We start from the raw sequence: 21,091 nt of genomic DNA on the forward strand, positions 1-21,091 counted from the left end.
CTCAGCAAACAAAGGACCACTAAAGAAACAAGCTAACAAAAGACAGTTCTAACCACATGCTGTAAGTCAGTGCTATCTGATATACTGTGACGCAGCAGTCCTGGGGACCTGTCATTAGAAAAGATGATAACAGATTCTGACAAATCAGTGTAAGTGATCACAGCCTATGGGATGGTCGCTAAAAACCATGCCTGGAGAGAGACGAATCATTTTCCGTCTGAAGTATGGCAACCTAACTTTGGAAAAATAAAGGTACGATATTATTTTCAGAGCGCTTTACCTGCATACTTCTCAAACTCTTTCAAGGTCGGGTAGTGTTTTCTTGCAGGCGAACTGCAAGAGCTAGTCTCAAATCATCCACACTTCAGGTTTAGATGCCAAATATCAAAGTTGATGCTAGAGATAGACAAAAAAAAAAAAAAAAAAAGAAAATGGGTGCTGAAAAGGATTATACTTCCATTTACCAGAGTAACAATTAAAAAACGGGATGCATTCGTAACTCATTAAAATCTGACAAAATGGAGAGTCAAAATTAAATCTTCATTCTTTGCTTCGAGAAAAGAAAAAGGGAAGAGATGTGGAATTCTATCATAATTAATGATCAAAACAGATGCCTTCATCTAAGACGACCCTCTGACAAGTCCTGCTTCACTGCAACTTGACTGCTCCTCCAATAATCCCCTTCAAAAGCAATGGTCCTCGACATTAGCATTAGCCTGACCGATAGACTACGGAGCCATCCCCACAATTCAGGACTCACGCAGAGGAGAGAGAGAGAGAGAGAGACAGAGGCTTCCATGTCCAGGCGAATCTTTTTGGAAGCCGACGAAGGCCTCCGAAAGCGCTGTACAATTAACGAGCGTAATTGGCGAGCGGATGAAAAATTGGCGAGAGCATATTAGGGGTCAGTTAGTAATTGAGGGCAAGTATTTCCCAATCTCCCTCCATCCCGTCAGACCACCACCACCTTGGCTTGGTCACGTTCGGGCTTGCGGTCACAGAGGTCAAACGTACCCGAACATTATACCCGGTGAGTTTTATAATTTTCGGTACTGACGGTTGGCGAGCGTTACAGTCCGTTCCGCGCTGTGACCAATGAGAAACGTCCTTCGTGGCGAGAGAGGTTGTGATTGGGAGTCCTCTCGACGATGTGGTAGGAGATGATTGGTGGAGATAAGAGGACAAAATGATCGTCGTAAAGGCGTAATTGGCTAGGTTGGTAGCCCTGCGTGATGTACACTATGGCAGGGGGGCACCACGGATACTCAGGCCCGCACGAACCTACAATTTTGTGCATTTTTCGCCTCGATCGGAGAGAAACAGTGTCATGTTTGGCTGTCGATCCTACGGCGGACGGCTGGCTGACAGGCGCACCGAAACACGACGACCCTAACATGGGATACCCTTTTCACAACTGACTTTATTACCCTACTATACGAGGAAGCTGTCAGCATTCTCCAGCCAATAAGTAGCTATCTCACAATGACCCTCAGTTTGAAGCACGTAACAGAATTTATTTCTGTTATGATTTACAGAAGAACCTTGAGTGAATTCATTCTCACTATGTCAAGCAGCGGAGGAGGCATTTCCTCAACCGTTTCCATGTTCGAGTAACATAGTTTCCCAGGCACTGCAGGACTTTACCAGCAGCAGCAGCAGCCACCTGCCAATGCCTTGGGGCCGTCGTGTTCTGCTAATACATTATTGCACACAGCCAAACGTGTCTGACACACTTGGATTATGGAGCAGGGCTCGAGATTTGGATTGCGGACACTCGAGTTTTATCTTCATTCTCCGCTCAAAAGTTGCTAGTGGTCGGCACTGAGGTTCTTCGGTATATGAGAAAATCACAAAGTTTAGAAATAAGCACCAAAGAAATTATAGGGGCATGGAAATTGTTACTTCAACAAAAATGCATACTACCATGTTTAAAAGCGTTGAAAAGGTATTACAAAAAGTACTTGACAAAAAAAAAAAAAAAAAAAAAAAAAAAAAAATTTGCTTCAAACCAAGCTTGAAAAAATAAACACAGAACAACAATTTTAACAAAAAGACACTAAAAGTCATCATCTTAAGAAAAAGTATGAAAATATTCAAATAGAAGAGTTAAAGTTGACCTTGCGTAACAACACAAAACGCACAGTCATAATAAAATTAAGCCATCTCATCCTCTTCCCGATTAAGTTGTTTCCGGCACATGATCACCTGGCTTCTTGGACCAAAGGTGGCATGCTTTCCAAGAGTTGGACGTCATCAGTGTGCAAACCAATGGGATGTTCATAAAGGCAAGGGCCCGTGCTGGCATAAGGCCCGAGTCCTCTAACAACACTAACTTTGTTTATGAGACTCACACATGCAGCATGAATTAATTCAATTTTTTTTAAGGGGTTCCCCTTCAGACTTAAAAGAGCCGATCTCTGTTGGAAAGCAAAGGAATAAATAAATGACCAATACTCGAAATATTTTAGGAACTCTATACACACCAATGCTCATAATATACATGGCACCACAGACATGAAATGATGGTTATTACTTGTGTATAAAACCAAAACGAAAGCTAATAAAGACCGTGTGTAAAATATTTCTTATTGAAAAAAAACACTAATATATGAGAATGCTGTAAATCAAAGATGAATTTTGTAATATGATAGTTGCGAACAGAAATCATTAAGTACATAATTTTTATTTGTTTGTATGGTGTTTTTACGTTGCATGGAACCAGTGGTTATTCAGCAACGGGATCAACGGCTTTACATGACTTCCGAACCACGTCGAGAGTGAACTTCTATCACCAGAAATACACATCCCTCACACCTCAGTGGAATGTCCGAGAATCGAACTCGCGGCCACCGAGGTGACAGGCCAAGGCCTAATTTTTATTTAGCTTCAAATAATTAGCCATTTAATGAATACAATGATTCTCCAGGCCAGAGTTGATGAACCATGACTATATTGACGTTACTGTGGAGTAACATGCAAGCACCCGACTTTTTGGTTTATGTTTGTTGAACATTGAATGGATTAAAGCAGAATGTTTCTCCAACTCGATAAGGTTTCAAAATGTGAACGACATTTTTCTGTGAAATGTTACATCATTTTTTCCGGGGCATCTACGAGACCAATTTTTATGTTGTCAGTTTCTCTACAGGTGAGGGTTCATCAGGTGCACATAATATCAAACTTGAAAATAATTTCTTACAAAATGTATACTGACAACAGTCAATTACCTACCCTTCTGCCACGGCTAATATTGCTACATAAAATCCAAATTCCTTCCTTCTCCTATATTCAGCTACAAAATCTAACCGCAATTTACCAAGATTGAAATGAGTAAACCAAACTGATCGATTTTGAGCTCCCTGACATTTAATTAAGTAATTTGTAAGTAAAATCAATGTAATACCTATAAAGACAGACATTCTGGTTCGAATAAAATACTTCGTAAGTAGTAGGGCGTGAATATAAGCATATTTTATTAATTAAAATGAGAAAACTTACGAAGTAAGGCGGGATAAAACTGGCTGTGATTTCAAATCTCAAAATAAAAGTAAAATAAAAGTAAAAATAAAAATAAAGTAGGTCTTTATGAGCAGTTACGTCCGCCAAAAAGGGTGGGTGCCAAAAACATTCTTAAATACGGTTCTTAACAAGAGCACATTCACGTTATATCTTATTTTATTTAAACTGATGAAAAAGTTTACAACGCTCCCTCCCCAACTCCAAAATCATTTAACTTGCTTATTTTCTCTCCTTTAATTGCTGCCCCACATTGTCATATAGAATCCACTTCCCCTCCAAAAAAAATACAAGGTCCAATAAATCCCTTATGCATTTTACTCATCGTTTACGTAAATAGGGAAAGGATTTGTAAAAACAACAAATGAATACAGTCTTTAAAATTATCTAATTGTCAAGGATGTCTAGCTTCGCCGATATTTCTAACAGGCTTGAATTCGCCTATAAAAAAATATTCATTAGAAAATATTCAGAAAATGTCACTGCCGTCCTGACAAACAGAAAACACACGGAGCTGTAAGCACCAAAAAAGGTCACATCGATTTCCGTCAAATGAAGGGAGACAAAAGAAGACCCGAGATGCGACTCAAGGCTCTTTCCTGGGCTGAAGGACCCTTAACACAAAATCAAGTAGACCCCTTCCTCAATCCTTTGAAGACTGTGGTGCGTAGTGACAAGTCAAAACAACGCTAGTAAAAAAAATATCTCGATAATTAACTACGGAATTCAGCAATAAAAGGAAAGAAACAACATACAAAATCAACTGCCCAACTACTAACTACCACCTTAAACTGCACTGCTCGTTTTCAGCATCGGTTCGTCAAAGTTACTTCGATCAAATGAGACCTTTTGGATGTTCACTTTATTTGAAACCACGTTCAGGTTTAACACAAATTTACCAATGAAAGTATACAGAAACTCTACAGCAAATTACCCAAAAGAACATAAGGAAAAACCAAGGCTTTTCTATTACTAAATTGTAATCAATTTAAAATTTGCGCTATTATATATATGTATGTATATAATGTTTAAAAATAATAGCTTTTATGTAATTCTGCGCATCTCAAAAGGTAACAGGTAGAATGTGAGGGATATTCAGGCAAACCACTTACATTGAAGGGAGATCTGAGGTTAGCTGCTTTCATATAATTACCCATCGCAGTTTCATGAAGTTGGGATAGGACAACATTTCTACGGTCATCTAACGGAATGTTAACGCTAAATGAGAGCAGTATCGCCCATAGTTCTGGAACGTCTGGTAATTTCTCCTCTGAAGATACATCCAACACATTCAGCTAGCATTTCTTGGGGATGATATAAGATACAGTGGTTAATTTTTTTGCAAAACAGGCAGGTCGCTGCCCTAATACATGGTAAACAAATGTCAAATATCTTCGATAAAAACGGAGTCACTTGAAGGAAGAAGTAAAGCGATGCTGTGAGGACACATCAGTTTTGAGACCTTGCACACATATTGGAAGGACAAGGAGTGTTCTCGCGTCGACTTATAAACCAGAGTAAACTTGTTAGAAAGAAAGTTAAAAACAGGCAATTAAACAGTATCCGAATTCACTGTCAAATTCATAATGCATATTCTTAACCAGTTTTATACTTCAAGTAACTAACACGAAAATATGTATTCCTGAACAGTTGTACATTTCAGGTAACTGTAACATGTGGCAGCGAGGTATTTCCACTGGAACCAATAGACTGTTCATCCGAGGAATTGCAAAAGGTTATCTGCGCAGGTAATGTGGTCATCTTTAGTCATGGTGGGAAAAAAACTGTAACCACTTCAATACAAACGGCCGTCTGACGTTACACCGACCAAGGATTTCTAATATTCATATTACTGGACAAAGACAAAAATCTGATTACTTGACAGCCTTTAGTGTCTGTTTATAATCATGATGTATACGCTAATCTACCATCTTTTAGGCCATTACCATTTAAAAAAAAATTCAATAAACACGAGAAAAGTTTTCATGTTAAACGATCCTCAGAACTGGTGAGATTCCTGTTATTTTCTCGCACAAGGTATAGTTTTTTTTTTTTTTTCCCAAAAAGACGGTGGCTTTAGGTTTCAGCAAGAATTTAGGAAAAGGTGAGATTCCTGTTATTTCTCGCACCAAGGTATAGTTTTTTTTTTTTTTCCCAAAAAGACGGTGGCTTTAGGTTTCAGCAAGAATTTAGGAAAAGGTTCGAAGATTGTACACCCACCACCAACCTGGCTGCGACACACCATATTTAACTACCTGCCATTTACTCAATTCCTTACTTTGGTCAGCAGAGGTCAAATGAAATCGGAACGGGCTCAATAGCTTGGCCCAGTCTAGGAATCGAACCGAACCCCTACTGCTGGAATGCCCGCTAGACAAAGAGGTCAAGTTATTAGGTACAATTTTCAAAACGTCGAAGTTAGCCATATTAAGACAAAACAGTCCTATCGAAGGATAGAAAACGGGATTATCTTTCAAGGATAACCAATATAAGCTTCATGTCTCCTTTTCTTGGTAGCTTTTTAATATTAATTGAGTTTGAAATACTACTCAGTATTTTAATATCTAATTTACTAAACTCATACGATAATGATAATAATCGAAAATAACACCATTGTTGGTGACGGAAAAATAATGATATCATCGGTATTATTGTAATTATTCTTATTACTACTTTAATGGTCGCATTTCGGAATGATCAAATATACGCAATATTGGGCATGAGGGCAGGTTGGTGGGAGGTGCATTACGGGGGAAACCAGTTCATACCGACGTTACCTATCATAACCTAACCTAACGTCATTAGCTGATAATCTTGCTGTTCGAAGTTCATTCTTATGAAAACGATCGTTAAAACTGGTAATTCTGGTGGAAAGCTAAATTCATACTAAATGAAATTACGACGTTTAACCTTATGCAAAAATCTAAATCTGAAGTTCTCTCCTGTTTCGTGAGGTAGAGAATAACAGGTTCGTTTTGACGCAAAACGCAACATTCCTGAAGCCTACTTATGACTTCGCTGTGTGGCAGAGTGAAAAAAAAAAAAAAGTTCCAAACACTCCAGGCATCACTGAATGATTATATGACCACCGTAACTGCTGCTGAAAACAGATAGGAGTTTTTGAAAACAGATACCAGTTTTTGAAAACAAGATACCAGTTTCTTTAAAAAAGATACCCGTTTTTTAAAAGATACCAGTTTTTGAAAACAGATACCAGTTTTTGAAAACAAGATACCATTTTTTTTAAACAGATACCCGTTTTTGAAAACAGATACCAGTTTTCCAAGCCCCTCCAAGCACTGCAATTCCAATTAAAATGTTCAACTACACACGAAGAATTTAGATTAACATATTAATATATAAACTAATATATCTTTAAAGATGATGCATCATAGACAACGATGTCCTCAAGAATCCAGTCTGTTCAATTCACATCAACACTTGACCAATTAATCAGCTGCTCTAACTGCAGCGTTGCTTCCAAGTCTAAAAAAGTCTTGGTTTCATAACACCACAAAATATCTGGAAAAATAAATATTTTCATACGTCTCATATTTAACAGTTCTTAATTTGAAATATTCCTGTACTTTAATACTATACCAAGTAAGAATATAATTACGAAAGAATAACTTGTAACTCGAATCCCCGCTCCGTACCGTATTACTGCAAGCCTATATTCATACATGTGTTACTTCAAGAGTTATTATTTGTGTATTCAAAGTCAATAACTTTTAAAATATTTTTTTTTCAATCGCTAATTAACGTTGCACTAACGTTCCTTGAATGTTCAACATCCACCAAACCTACTTACAACCTGTTTGCTGCAACGTTGCAAATACATTCGGCGTTAGTTGGGAACATAGATATTTCAAATATACTGAAACCGGTAGTATACCGGTGTTACCATAAGGGTATTAAGTGAAGGGCATACTTAAGGGAGCAATTGCTTAACACTGCCATCCGCATTTTGTCGATGACGACAATCAAAGAAAAATAAGAGATACATATTACATATATAATTTTTCAACTAACTGGAAAACTTCGCCAACCCAGAACTCAAGCGGTTCAAACCAACCTAGGAAGAGCATCTACCAGCAAAATGACAAGAGGGGAACACGACGTGCAGGCTGTGTCTTGGAAGACCTTTTCAAGCTGGTGCCTGACCTTGCATTTCACCTGCAACTGATGGGAAACAGCCAGGACGTGGAATCGCAGCGGTGGAAAGAGGGCGCTGCTGAAAGAGGGGCCATGGGAAAAGGGGCGACTGAGCGAGCGAATTGAAGAACACGGGAATAAAAGGTAATGACATGCCACCGTAATAACTTTAGACAAAAACAATAACCTCTTCTGCACACCCAGTCTGTCGAGGTGGGAAGAGCAGCGGTGCTAATACCCGAATGCCTCCAGAACTTGCCAAATCCTGGAAAAGGAAACGCCACGTCTGACTACGGTCTAGTGGTAAGGATTCCTTCCAGGACCTACCCTCTCTACATACGGTAACTATCAAAGTTCTCTGTTTTACGAAACACTTTTCGAAATAGAAGCGATGATATAAACACTGAATGGCCGACACTATTTGGAACGTTGGGCTTCGAGAGGCTGCTGCTGCTGTTGATTCCGTTGGCGACGATGCGGGCGTGTGCTAGGCGGCTGGGGTACGTCACGACCCGACTACCGTGCGGAGCTCGCTAGACCCCGCGGTCACTCCTTTTTTTCGTGGGTGCCCTCCCGAGCCCCGATCCCCGTCCCCCAACACTCCACCCGGGAAGGACTGTCACCCCGCGGGCCATGTGATTTTCTGACGAGAACTACGATTACAAACACACGAGCTTTCTTCCTCGTCAAATCCCGATGGAAACGATATGCAGAATAGCCGGTTAAGGTCGACTAAAATCTCAGTCACTGCACAAAGATCCTGATCAAATCCGAGTTCCGTGTATTTCCCAGAGCACAATGGAAACTGAAAGGTGATCTTGCTTCTGTCACCTGCTATTTGCACATTTCTGGGGACCCAGCAAATGAACGTTTTGAGCTCCCTACGACTACTAATTCTTTATCATATGCAATTATAAAAAACGAGTCAGTATCACTTATTAAGTTTACATCACAAACGCAAGCAGTTTTAATTTAGCAGTAAAACCGTTAAAACTAGTTGCATCAACTAACACAAAGTTGCCAGGAATACTACTCTACAATTTTGTAGTTCAGGGAACGAGAGACCGCTCGTTTTGGAAGGATACATCGTGGCCACGGCTGCACTCGCTTAGATGATCAGGCATTAAGGGCAATGATGGAAGGTTTCTCTTGAAATAAGATTTATGAAAGGCCTTGAAATAAGGTTTATGAAACGTTTATGAAAGGCCTTGAAATAAGGTTTATGAAACGTTTATGAAAGGTTCTGAAATAAGGTTTATGAAAGGTTCTGAAATAAGGTTTATGGAACGTTTATGTGAAAGATTCTGAAATAAGGTTTATAAAAGGTTCTGAAATAAGGTTTTATGAAAAGTTTAAATCTGCTGACGATGGTGTACCACGATTAGAAAAACGAACCACCACTTCCACTAGCCTTGTTGAAGAGATACAAATCTCTTGAATGTTATGGACCCCCAAAACGAACAAATGAAAACCACAAAAGACAATTCGGAGTAAAGACTAACACTTAGAATTACTTGACGTAGTGTTAACAATGGTCACTGAATGGTGGGGATTGTTTCTCAAGAAGTTGAGCTTCATTCACTCTGCTATTTACTACTTTGCTCTAGATCTTGTTCATAGTCTTTCATTTTAACAATGAAGACAAGAACAGCCTCAATATTATAACCAGAGAAACTCGGTATTAATAGTAGTATTATGCATTGTAATAATAGCACAAAGATGACAACAATTAGTATCAGCAGCATTTGTGCCAAAATGAGCAGTAGCGTTACCAGTAGCAAAAATCGAAAAAAAATATGTATATTTTCGCAATAAAATTCGAGTAGGGGCGGAACAGCATAAGCAATGCTCCTTAGATCCATTTATGGGGTTGAAACGAGAAGGGCCGGGGTGGGTGAGGTGGAGGAGAAGGAAGAGGAGAAGGAAGAGGCGAAGGAGGGAAGGAGGGAGGGAGGGAGGATAAGAAAGGACGAGAGAGGAAAAACATGAAAGCCATAGATAAAAGAGGATCTCATCAAAGACTGCAGCATTGCGTTTGACATTCGGAGAGAGATTTTATTAAGCCGAGAAGCCAGCCCCATTATCTTAAGCAGGGCACGTCTGCTTTCACGAGCAGACAGGGAGAAGAGGAGAATTGGGAGGGGAGGAGGGAGGGAGGGGAGGGGAGGGGGAGGGGATGGGGAGGCGATAGGAGGGGAAGAGGAAGGGGGCAAAAGCCTGTAATCATAAAGAAGACTAAAAATTCGTGCGTTAAGGGTCGGTCCAACAGTAGCAATTGCAGAGAGTTGCTTAAGAAATATCGACGATTCGAGCTTTCTTTGGGTCACGACTGGTTAGTTGAAAGCAACTCATGGATTACAAGACTCGTTTGTTCGCTGGGTACGTTTTCCGCTTCCCTTTTATTATTGGTGCTTCTTTTACGGTCCAATTCTTTTCTTGAACAACTCGACCGTTAACGGGGAAAATATCTCTGATGACATTTTCTAACATCGTCGTCAGCAAGAAATACTTTGATATTTTCCAACTACACACTAGTTTTTGGTAGTGCTTGCTCTAAGACGTCAAATTTAATTTATAATAATGTCTCAAATGTTAATGGAAATAAACTAAAGGAAATTATAATTTACATTATTGCTTACATATGACGATTTTCTTCAGCTGTTAACTGTTCGAAAAATGTTATTTCTAAAAGTAAATCTCATAAGACTCAAGAGTAAAGAAACTTTCTAATAAAAGCTGCTTCACTAAATATGTAGTACTGCAATGGAAATAAATCGATGGCCATAGTTGTTATAACGACAACGTAACAAATAACACAAATCAAATATTAGAGCGAATTAGAATATGGCTTCATGAATTTGAATTCAAACATCTTGAAAATGAGTAATAAGAAATACGACGAAAATTGGGAAGTTAACATTCACATCGGGCTTATACTAAAACGTGAAGTAACCACTTGGATCTACGACAAACAATTCCCCATTAACACCTGCTCGACAAATTACTCACTATCTTAGATTAGGTTAAACGACAGACTGGGTTCCCTTGACTGTATCCCCCGTATTTGTTACTAATTTGTGGTGCGGGAGTTTGTACTAACGATTAATAATGTTCTCACTTCTTAAACCAGTTCCTAATCTAACAAAATGGGAGTTGTATTCTATCATGCCACAGCGACAATCCTGTCAACCTGGTCACACGTGACTGCTGTTGCATATCTTGTCACATATGCATGCAGCATCCAACTTTGTCACATATGAGCACAGCAGGTTAACTGATCTACCTAAGAGATCCATGTCCTATCTTGTCACATTAGTGTGCCGTTGCCTATTTGGTCGCCTATGTATAGCCTACCTGATTATGAATGAGAGCAGCGGCCTATCAGGTCATGTGAAAGCAGTAGTCTATCAGGAAACATATGAGAGCTGTAGCCTATCAAGATCGCATTTGAGAGCAGTATCCTATCTTGTTACAAGTACTCCATACCCAGAAGTAGCCTATCATGTTACTAGTATACATCATACCAAAAACTGAACAGCATAAAAAAAGACAGATATTATTAAAAAAAAATCTGCTCCGTATCAATGATGAAAAATTAAAATGTTGAAAATAGAAGTATTGAATAAACTTTTAAATAAATTATATGACCACACACGTGAGACAGAATGAAATCAAATTGTTACAAGTACACAAAGACTATTTCTTGCAGTCCCTTCCTAACCTGGCGGGAAGCAGAATGTCCATGGGGCTTAATAAAACCATTAGTGCTTGACAGCAGACCACGCTCATCATCCAATTTGCGACCACACAGTTCGTTTAAGGATGGCAAAATTAAGCATTCTCATCTATATGAAAGAATACTATGATCAGACAAAGCGAATCTTTAGGTTAACCTCTCAAGGAACCAATAATTTCTCTTGCCGTGCCTGTCCACATATATGAGAGTCGTAAACTGATATGCATAATGCTGGAGCCGTTGTTAATACGATTATATGAAGTGTTTCGTCTGTATGAATTCACGATAGCCTACTACATCCTAGCCTATTGGTTTGATACGGCAAATGTTTTTTCTTAATCAACATTGTTTCTGGCTATGGAACAAACATACATTAATTAATAAGGGTTTGTATGGGTTAACTGCGATAATATAAAGTAAATGTATCCCCTACTACATCAACTTACGATAAGACTAAGTAATGTGATATAGGAACTCACCAATTTCTTATTGACAACTTCGTTCCATCAGAACAAGGGGTTATAATTTTCTTTAACGAATCCTTGTACGATAAAAACGCCTTTCTCTCAATTACATGTGATGAAAGACATACACTTATTTCTGAAGAGTAACCGCATAAAACCTTCGCAGTCCACACCAGTAAAAAAAATAAAATAAAAAAATAAAAAAAAATAAAAAGCCTTCCACAGCCTACACGAGTAAAACGACAAAAACCGCCACAGTCCACACGAGTAAAACGACAAAAACCGCCACAGTCCACACGAGTAAAACGACAAAAACCGCCACAGTCCACACGAGTAAAACGACAAAAACCGCCACAGTCCACACGAGTAAAACGACAAAAACCGCCACAGTCCACACGAGTAAAACGACAAAAACCGCCACAGTCCACACGAGTAAAACGACAAAAACCGCCACAGTCCACACGAGTAAAACGACAAAAACCGCCACAGTCCACACGAGTAAAACGACAAAAAAAACCGCCACAGTCCACACGAGTAAAACGACAAAAACCGCCACAGTCCACACGAGTAAAACGACAAAAACCGCCACAGTCCACACGAGTAAAACGAAAAGAGAATACAAGGACTATGAAACTGAGTGACAAGCCTACATAGGGTCTTCGTGCCTAAAACGTTCTTTGGAACAGCAGCAAAAAATAGTGCATACCTCGACTCCTTTTTTTTCCGTTCGAACTGACGGTTGAGGCAACGTGTATTTTTAATTTAAACATAAATCAACATTATTATTAACAAGGGCCATGAAAATTATTATAATAAGTCTTATGAAAAGATAACAGGCAACTTCAAGCTGGCAAACTGCACAGCCTTCTTCGTCCTTTGCAGACTTACAAACAGCATGAATTATCATCATTTAATTCAAGCAAGTTCATAATGTAGCATATGTTTCGTTAAATATTCAGAAAGAGCAGGAAAAACGATGTTGCCGGGAAACTCATATATGCATAACAAAACGACACTAATTATTCATAACCTTTAAATCGATATATAATCGTACAGTAATAAATGTGGAATAACCATTGAGTACACCTTAGACACAAACAAATTATATATATATATATATATATATATATATATATATATATATATATATATATATATATGTGTGTGTGTGTGTGTGTGTGTGTGTGTATCTTAAAAGAAAAGGCAGATGTGGCGGTGAATTGTTAGATCTCAGCTTTCTCCGCTTAGTGACAAGAGGGCTTAGCGACAAGCACTGGATTCCTCGAAGGGTGCTGAATTGAAAGAACAGTCAAAATCGATGACCAATAATTATGAGGCTGATAACCAGCATTCGGTTGCTATGCTGTTTCAAAAGGTGTGACCGGATGCGTGTGTGTATTTGTGCGTGCAATGTATGGGGCCTAACAGCCCGAGGTCCTAGAGAAGGGGACACTCTCTGATTATCGGTGTGAAGATATAGAACACTTTTGGAGGAGGTCTCGAGGACACACCCATCGTAAAGGTATTGTAACCTTAAAGACTTTGAAAAAGTTACCCTTTGAAAAGAGAAAGAGAAGTGTAGTGTGTACACATTCATTTAATGTTTCTTTACATGTTGGGGTGATATAACAAATATGTCTCTTTATTTCAGATGGGTTCATGGCATTATACAAGAGAATGGGTTCTCTATAATGATTTGACTATTTAAATGTATAATCAAAGAAGCTGCAAGCTTTAGGGGAAAAGTTTACTTAATCTAATTCGGGAGAGTAGAATGACAGTTTATGGTCTTTTAAGGGTCAGACTTAGTTCTTTTATTTACGTCATTTTAATCATTTAGTTCCATATCATGTTTAGCTAGTTTGGGAAATGGGAAATAAAAAGTATATTTTTGTATCTATGAGGATTCATTAGCCCAGCTTATATTTTAGCTTGATACCATTTGCAGAGGGATAACCAGCAGCTAAAGGTAAGAGGGTTGCCTGCTTGTTTTATTTTAATTTAAATTAGTGCCGTATGGTCGAACAGACTCTTACTCGTCAATATATATATATATATAAGATTATATATATATATATATTTTATATATATATATTATATATAATATATATAAAAGATAATATATATAATATATCTATCTATATTAATATATATATATATCTATATATAATATATATTATATATATATATAGTAACTAATATATAAAGATAACCACCATGAAATGCAAACTGCTGCCACTTTATAAAACATTATATAGACTCCTAGAACATTCATGAGGCCAAGGGGCGTGGGGCTTGCAACCTCATCTTATAAGAACGATGAAAATCTTATGGCAACATCTGATACAGTGTATGTATATATATATATATATATATATATATATATATATATCCAGGTTGAAGAGGTAAAAGGCATGTCTTTCACAAGAATCGTTTATTACACCGACGTTTCACATCACATGATGCATCCTCAGGCTGGAAATTATATATTAAGAATACTAAAATTCCATTCACTCATCCCTCATAAAAAATTAAAAATCTAAAAAAGCAAACAGATATTTGACATTTACAAATTACAAAATTTAAAAACGAAAAGAACTTGAAAGGATCACCTACCAAGGTAAGAGATAAAAAGTGACTAAAAGGCAGAGAAAACTTAACCAATAAGAAATAAATGACTAAACAGAACGTGGAGAGTAAACAAAAACAGGCAGTTATGGTAAAAACAGTTGCGTGGAACAGGCAGTTATGCTAAAAACAGTTGTGTGGACGACGATTGGGTATTTAGTGTTGGTACACTGGTCTTAATAAGAAGGGACTCCAGCACCATCAACTCGTCGTCTCTACTTGCTGATCCATAATCTTAAAATCATTGATGTCCAAGCGGGCACCACAAGTCTGAGAGTGATTTCCGAATATTAGATAATTCGGGATTGGACAATCTGCATCCTGTCCTAAAGCTGACACCTTGATGGGAGCAGAAACGGACCTTGAGAAGCCTCCTTGTACATCCAACGTAGGTTCCCAGACTACATCTGGGACAGGTTATTTATAAACAATGTTGGATGTCAAGGAAGGGCACAGTCTGTCCTTCACTCTGAAAAAAGAACGTATACTTAGAGATTTCGTGGGATCAACATAAAAGTTAAACATTCGTAGTTTCGAAAAGACAAAATAAAAATCTCTCTCTTTTTACGTTATATATATATTCTTTTACAACATGTAATGCGAAATCTGAACACACATTTAAAACATCCTATTCTAAACTATCTAGGAATCTGAAAAAATGTTACACAATCTACATGACATTTCAAAGAGGGGAAACATGCATTTTGAAAGTAGCAATATATAATAATAATAATATATATATATATATATATATATATATATATATATATATATATATATATATATATATATATATATATATATATATACAGAGAGAGATAGAGAGAGAGAGAGAGAGAGAGAGAGAGAGAGAGAGAGAGAGAGACTTGAAGTGATGGATAGATAGAGAAGGGCAAACGTGTCCGATAAGATCCCCTCTGCCAGCCTCCGTAGTCCTTTCCATCACCTCGGTGAATGGTCAGCAACTGGATAACATCTTTTAAATGTGGAGTGATCGTGAGGACCCACTATTTTGGCTTTCGGTTATCCAGCGCATCTCTCCTTTCATTTATTCGCTCTTTTCAGACTGAAGCTTCGCGAAGAGTACTCGAGATGGAACGCACAAACGTTCCCCACCCCCCTTTTTTTAACCATCAGAATTTTCAGTCCTCCTACTTTTATAGATTAATGGTAATCAATGTTGGATGGCGGACCACATTTCTATATTTCCATTTCAGTGTTGTTTAAGTAAGGGGGGAAATCTTTACTTGATTCAATATATGTACCAGGTTTGACCAGCTGGGGATCATTAATAGATGAACACCAATAATAATCATAATAACCACATCTTCAATGACATCAAATATACTGTTCAATTGTCTCTTCAAGTGGTAACTTAAGTTTCCAATTTAAAAACTTTCTGCATCATTGAATCTGCAGTTTAAGACAGTATAGTTATCAGAACTGGGATTGTAGCATATTTCTGTTCTTATTTCTGTTAAGTATCGCTTACAACCTTAAGGTCTTTGGTTTAAGAATTCGTCAGTCGATTTTGTTTTTACAAAAGAAAAAAAGCACCAGCCAATCTTGATCACTGAAACCATTAAGAGCCTTTCCTACTCCGAATTACCAATTGAACCATCGTGAAGTCAATGAAATGGAGTCGTATCCGTTGCCGCTTCTCATGTTTTCTTATTTGAATTGTCAGTTTTCCTCTCCGTATCAAATCACTGTAATGGTTCTTTACTACTCTATATTCTTCCCAAGCAGTTTCGGCTTTTCACCCTCGTCACTTACCCTCTACATTTTCACTTGCCCTAAGTATTCAATTATTGTGCATTTTTTCATTGACAGGCACATATGTTAACTTTTGTTCACCGGATCATGAACAATTATTAAGACGAAACAGTCCACACTTAATAAAGCTACTTTACCCTGCCCACAAAAAGTATTTAGTATATATTCATTCATTTCTCGAGTTAGAATTCGATCTATTCCTAAAGCTTATTTTCATTATCAAATTTTTTCACCATTAGTATTCCAACTCTTATATAAGCTTTTGCACTAGAGAGATAGTACTCAACTCCCCAACACTAATATCTGTCACACTAATATTTACAAAGTCATTTAGAGAAAGATCTAATATATGCCCAGTCGAAGCTGTTGATCAACCAAAATTAAGCGCCTCAGTGGCGTGGTTGGTATGGTGTTGGCGTCCCACCTCGGTGGTCGCTGGTTCGATTCTCGGCCATTCCATTGATGAGAGAGAGATGTGTATTTATGGTGATAAAAGGTCACTCTCGACGTGGTTCGGAAGTCACGTAAAGCCGTTGGTCCCGTTGCTGAATAACCACTGGTTCCATGAAACGTAAAAGCACCATGCAAACAAACAAACAACCAAAATTAATAACTGATCGATGCAATTCCGATAATTCACTAAAAATGATTGCGATTTACTATATATTTATGTGTGTATATATTTACATATATAATATATACACATAAATATTTAGTACGTGCACATATACAATAAGGTCTTCTATAAAAACATTAACACTTGACCATGGAAGTCTTGGAACGGCATCATACGAGATTCTTTAATCTAGGCTTACCTCAATATATTCAAAACTATACTCTGTATTTTTCCATCTGTCCATCCGCCTGTGGTGTTTGCGCATGGTAATACTGCCTCCCGGGCTTTAAATAACATCCTATTTCGAATATTAACGGTGTAATTCGCATACAGTAAATTATTAAAACACTTTTCAGTTGCAAATGTACACCAAGATATCCTTTTATTTACCTAAAGCTTACACATAGCGGAACTATTTAAAGCCCGGGACGCGGTGTTACCATGCGCGATCACTTCAGGCGGATGGACAGATGGAAAAAAAAGAGAGTATAGTTAACAGATTTCTCGTAAGTATTATGAGATGAGTACGGCCTTTGAGAACAAATAATCCAACTCCTCCGCAACCACCTCTCTCTCTCTCTCTCTCTCTCTCTCTCGGAATATGAAAGAAATTATGAGTAATATGGTTTATTTCAGGTGTCCTAGTAGTTTTAATCATTAAGCCATTTGTGTACAAAATTTTGAGTGATTGTGCCTCTACTTATTTTAAAAAATCAATGTACTTGTACATGTACTTGAACTTGGGCCGAAAGTTCTTGACAAATCAAGTACTTTTAAGTACTTGATAATTATGCAGGTACAATAGAATAAATTACATAACTATAACTGCTTTTAATGTGGCTAAGCATATTGTAATACGGTATTTTACTCATTGTAAAATACCGTATTACAATAATACGTTACTAAATAATACGTTACTAAATAATAAAAGTAATAATATTAAGTTTACATCAGTTATAGCTATTAATGTACAGCAGTAGTACTAAACTATCTGGCAACTTTTGTGCCGTAGGTGCCTGGTGTACCTAGCCGAACATAACACCCACATGGGAGTAGGAAGGTTTTTATTAAATATAAAGTTGTGAAATTTTGTGTTACCAACTCTTAGAATATAAATTAGCTTCTTATTTTGCTGCACATATAAAAATTTTGACTTTCATATTGAGCACTATCAGTGTCTTGACTTCCACTTTGTATCAAGGTTTTCTGCCATATGGCTGCTGGGGTAGCTAATATTATTTTAGCCTAAAATAGAAATTTGTAGCCCGAGTTCGCTTCCAGCTGCCGCCAATGCGGTAACAGGAATTTATTTCTGGTGATTAGAAATTCAATTCTCGATATAATGTGGTTAGGATTCAGCAATAAGCTGTAGGTCCTATTACCACGTAAATAAAATCTAATCGTTCGGGTCAGACCTAGGAGAGCTGTTAATCAGCTCAGTGGTCTGGTTAAACTAAGATATAGTTACTTTGGCAGAACATAGCACAAGAAAACATGTTTCTAGGCAATGTTTAAGTCATATGTGGAAAACAGGGCAAAGAAATGTGACAAGTGACATAACCTGTCCAGTAAAAAGCTGCAAACTTCAATTAATTGTTTTAGATGAACCACAAATGTTGTGTAATGGGGGAATTAAATGTACCATCAAACCAGGTCCTGACAGGTTGAGCTTACTACAATAATTATTTTGAGTTTAATTTTTATCACTATTTCTTACCAGGGTAGGCAATAATTGTGAACTCAGAAAATTTTAATTTTCATGTAAATTTTTATAGCACACAGGAAAAATACTTTTTGTCTGCAGTGCAAATCTACTTCATATGATAAAAATTTGTATTATTAACTAAACTAGGAAATTTAATAGAATTTTAATCATTACCCTTTATTGTGAGCTCGTTCACTCTTGATCACCTTCAGTCGCTAACCCCTATGGGGACCTATTGACGCTCTGTTGGCAGCTCTTCACTTTTAGGTGCAGTGGGCTGGGGCTTACTACCACCATCTAAAATTTGAGAAGTACACAGATCATTGTGATATATTACGATAATATGCTTTTTCATCAGATATTTGCTAATGCATTTGAAATAAATTATAAAAAAAATATTATAGATACCTGTTGAGAAGTATTTGTACTTTTACATAAGTGCACTGTTAGTACATTGTTAGTTACTTGGCCTTAAGTACTAAGCAAATCTTCTGTACCTTCACTTGTACATGCACTTGTTAATTTCTTCAGTACTTGTACCTGTTCACACGTACTAGCACATGTACTTAAACCCCTGTCACTGACCCAGCCATCAATTCTACCTTAAGATGTCCACACCTCTGAGAGCAGAAACAGGTCTGCGTATGACAGCTGTCACGCATGTTACATATTCCCCAGAACTTTATCACCATTAATACGAATAGCCGTTCGAATCTCAAGTTCACATTTCAGAATTACGTGGGTAGTCCCATGTGCAGCAGGTTTTGTCAAATAACAGGGTTATCTTCTGGGCATCGGGGACTGACTGTAGGTAATAGTTCAGTCAACAACTGCGAGTACATCAACCACATCGTCTTCCTCGCTATAACCATTACAAATCATTATTTCTGGTTATATTTCCATATCATTTTTGTTCTAGGACATTCAACAGTTTTATGTATCCTGGCTGCTGCATATATTTTCATTGCTCGTCACAGCAAAATTTACAGCTTTTCCTTCGGCAGCAAACCTCACATCAATTATTGAAAACATCTTTACAGGCTTCAGTCTTTATGGATAAAGGCATTGACATTCATGGTGTGCTAAAACGGTACCTCTAATTCAACGACAAGGATTAAGTGACGGGTACCGGTTCGAGTGAATTGTCGTCATTCACTTGCAAGCTGTGATTGTTGGCAATATTGTAAATATTAATCCCATTCAACTGTACGTTCAAGTGACACGTCAAATAAATATTAGACTTATAATAATAATTTGATTTGCTCGTTAATTATGAGTCTTGAAAATCAGTATCAAATGAAAGGCAGCAAAAATTAAAAAGAAATACAGGAGAAATGAACACAAACGAAGCCTATCCGAAGAAACGGGGTAACCTACCACCGTAAAATTACTGGGAACAACGGTGCTTCCAGTCAGTATATTAGGAAAATGTCGGATATTAGGATCTGCCACCCGTCAATAAATGTTTACCATGAAGTACAGAGCTTCCTTACCCTTCAATTAGCTGCTTCAACTTGACCCTCCGACTGCCCAAGAGGAAGAAGGCTTGAGGTCTTCACTGGCTTGAGCGCAACGGTCGTGATAGCCGCAAACAATCCAATTATCCAAAGGCCCACTGGAGATGGGATTTTATCCCTTGCCAATTGCCACTGTCAAATGGATAGAATATTATGACATTAATTCGGAACTACGAACCACACAGAATACAATAACGAGCAATTCAAATCAAAATGTGTAATAACATAGTTGACCTATGCTTACAGTAACGAGCACGCAATCATTTCCATCCAATCACTTCAAGGCTGCAGGGAACTCTCAAATATTATTTTTGGAATGATCTGAAAGCACATGCCCTGTCATGTACATCCTTATAATGATCGTGCTAACAAAGCGGACAGAAAAGAATAAAACATCAGTTTCAGAACATTTTTGAAAGGTCGTCATTATGTTGATCATCAAACAAGACTATTTAACAACCGGTAAACTGTTTTAACTGCATAACGCCGGGAGCGTTCTGGTCTGGAGGGTAATCTTCAAATTCCCGTTAGTCTCTTCTGTTATCACATTTTCTAAAATGGGACAAAGCAATGATCTGGAATTCCAAGCAACACGTTGATAATGGAAACTTCAGTTTGTCAAGAAACGCACAATCACGAATATTCCATTAAAAGTCTGAACCTTTCACTTAACACATTGCTCAGAGGGAAATATGGAGCAGAATAATAGCGCGAAGGTCATTTTAACAGATGTAGCTGCCTTTCATGATCTCCTTCGACGAAAAAGGGCTTCGCAACCTTTTGGGTATAGTGGGCAGAAGGGGAAAAAATTTCAAATGGATATCCTTCCGGGGCAGATCTCTACAAAAAAACTAAGAAGGGGCCGGCCAACAACGAAATGAAAGAATCATTAAGATCCATCACGGATAACTGGACTGCGGAATTCAGGTAAACTGATTTGCATATCAATCATGTTATCATAGGCGACGACAGCAAATA

The 21,091-nt window shown here is 37.8% G+C and overlaps 1 long non-coding RNA gene across 1 annotated transcript in view; it reads right to left on the reverse strand.

Moving 5' to 3' along the window:
• Positions 1-21,091, reverse strand: part of LOC135207651 (uncharacterized) — a 470,496-nt gene that overhangs the window by 28,508 nt on the left and 420,897 nt on the right. Inside the window, exon 2 of the long non-coding RNA XR_010313018.1 lies at positions 20,090-20,245. This is a non-coding gene — a long non-coding RNA (uncharacterized LOC135207651). The remainder of the gene's footprint in view (positions 1-20,089; positions 20,246-21,091) is intronic.

Source organism: Macrobrachium nipponense, chromosome 34 (genome assembly GCF_015104395.2).
Source record: "Macrobrachium nipponense isolate FS-2020 chromosome 34, ASM1510439v2, whole genome shotgun sequence".
NCBI lineage: Eukaryota > Metazoa > Arthropoda > Malacostraca > Decapoda > Palaemonidae > Macrobrachium > Macrobrachium nipponense.